The sequence below is a fragment of the Littorina saxatilis genome, linkage group LG1, assembly GCF_037325665.1.
Source record: "Littorina saxatilis isolate snail1 linkage group LG1, US_GU_Lsax_2.0, whole genome shotgun sequence".
NCBI classification, from domain to species: Eukaryota; Metazoa; Mollusca; class Gastropoda; order Littorinimorpha; family Littorinidae; genus Littorina; species Littorina saxatilis.
Genome location: NC_090245.1, coordinates 86,251,448 through 86,253,947, shown reverse-complemented (window position 1 = coordinate 86,253,947; position 2,500 = coordinate 86,251,448). Strand labels below are relative to the sequence as shown.

Sequence of the window (2,500 nt, the reverse complement as noted above, 5' to 3'; positions counted from 1 at the left end):
TTTCCTGTTCTTGCCATTTGCATTGCAGATCAATGTTTTGCACGGCTAGCTAGTCTGCTTCGGATTGTTTTTAGCATTTGCAAAGAGTAGGAGTGCGTTAGTTTCTATGAATATTGTTTTCTCTCCAAATTTTTGAACAATTAAGTGTGCACGCGCTTAAAGCAGGCACGCCCAGGACAATTTCAATTTAAACACTCGGACAAATTATATACTCGATGCCAGTTATTTCCACTGTTGCTGCTCCAGCACAGTCGTTAAAAGACACACTCCTAGTCGTGCTAACAGTTCGGTTCACCGTCTCAGATCTGGCAATGCTTTTACATGGGATAGGACCATCCCTCCACTTGGTCACATACCAAACTAGTCAGCCTGGGTGCTCCATGTGGACAGTGGACACTTTTTGATGAATTAATTTCCTAACAAAAAAAGTGATTGAATTTAAAAAAAAATTGATTCATCAAAAAATGACAACTCAACACATCAAGCAATCAGGGGATGGGTTTATGGTACGTGTCCAAGTGGAGGGATGGTCTTATCCCGTGTACAAGCCTGGTCTGATTTGAGTTTGTTGAATTTGTTTGTTTGCTTAACGCCCAGCCGACCACGAAGGGCCATATCAGGGCGGTGCTGCTTTGACATATAACGTGCGCCACACACAAGACAGAAGTCGCAGCACAGGCTTCGTGTCTCACCCAGTCACATTATTCTGACACCGGACCAACCAGTCCTAGCACTAACCCCATAATGCCAGACGCCAGGCGGAGCAGCCACTAGATTGCCAATTTTAAAGTCTTAGGTATGACCCGGCCGGGGTTCGAACCCACGACCTCCCGATCACGGGGCGGACGCCTTACCACTAGGCCAACCGTGCCGGTGAGCCGAACTCTATTCACAAGAAGGAGTGTGCTTTTCAGACAAGATACTTCGCGATTGAACCTTCTGGATTCACCAACACCGATCTGTACACGCTTTTGCAAAGATAAAGAGCATTCTTCCGCTTGGAGGTGTGGTGTTATGTGTGTATTGATGTGTACTTTTATGTGTCTATATGTTCTGAGAGTGTGTTTTTATGTGATGTTATTTCGTACACGAGCCAAAAGAAAAATGTGTGTTTGTTGCATTCAGATAATAAAGTTTTATTGAATTGAATTGAATTGAATTGAATTGAATTGAATTGAATTGAATTGAATTGAATTGAATTGAATTAAATTGAATTAAATTGAATTGAGTTGAATTGAACTGAATTAAATGGAATTGAGTTGAATGGGAATTGAATTAAATTGAATTGAGTTGAATTGAACTGAATTAAATTGAATTGAGTTGAATTGAACTGAACTAAATTGAATTGAGTTGAATTGAACTGAACTAAATTGAATTGAGTTGAATTGAATTGCACTGAATTAAATTGAATTGAGTTGAATTGAACTGAGTTAAATTGAATTGAGTTGAATTGAACTGAATTAAATTGAAAACAATTGTGCGGATAGACAAAGGTGTTACTTACAAAATTAATTCATCAAAAAATCCTGCTTTGCACAGAAAGCTGATAGGCCTTTGATTTTTGGTATGAGTGTAAGTGGACGGATGTTCTAACCCTATCAGAGCCTGGCCAGATCTATGGTGGTGAGACTGATGGTTTTCGCGAGAAGGAATCTACCTTTATGAAGCCTCAAAAGTAGGGAAACTTCTATTCGTCAACGACGTTAAGGCTGTACTGTCCTTAAGTAGACTTCGCGAAGACAACTTCACCAAATTATAATATAAGACCTTAGTCTTGTCCAGGAAATTCCTTTCAATGTAGACTCAACATTAAACGTGATGGTAACCCCAGTTCAAAGCAAATTTCTTATATATTTTGGTAAATAATATTAATATCACACTGAAGTTAACGATAAAGTTTGGTAGCTTCATATCCACACGCTTAACAAACAACAGATTTTTCAGGTAACTGTATCACGTGATGAGCCGTATCGACATAACAAGCTAGCAACAGAAACTCGGGCACGGAGGTACATCACACTTCTAATGCAATGAAACATTTCTCTCAACAGTCGCACAGCATACGTATATTGTTAGTGCAATAAACTGCACGTCTCTGTCAATCCTAAGGGCATATCATCGATTCCTCCAAATAAGGTCTTTGCGTTTGTTCTTATCATTGGTAAAGTTCGTCGCTGCTGTTAGGATGAAGAAGCTGTTGCAATCAACACTTTTTCACACATACACACTCGCGTCGTTGCGGATTTCTCTTAACGATGAAGCAATGATGTCAAACTACACGTTTTCACATATATAGGAACAGTATCTTCGCTACGATTTTCTTACAACCCATTTCTGTTCACGTCTGTGTTAAAACATTCGTCGCACGAGAAACTATACGCTGGACGTTTCGCTTTCTCAAGACAACTTCCTGCATGTTCCTTTTTCTGTTCGACTGTTAGTCTGAAAACATTCGCCGCACTACGATCTACGTTTGGCTTTTTCAAAAAAACTTGCTGCA

The 2,500-nt window shown here is 39.7% G+C and overlaps 1 protein-coding gene across 1 annotated transcript in view; it reads right to left on the bottom strand.

Moving 5' to 3' along the window:
* LOC138982670 (uncharacterized) overlaps positions 1-2,500 on the bottom strand; it is a 25,999-nt gene that overhangs the window by 2,689 nt on the left and 20,810 nt on the right. The window contains exon 3 of the mRNA XM_070355997.1: positions 1-2,500. This exon is cut by the window's left edge and continues 2,689 nt beyond it; it is cut by the window's right edge and continues 751 nt beyond it. The gene's annotated coding sequence lies outside the window, so the exon portion shown is untranslated.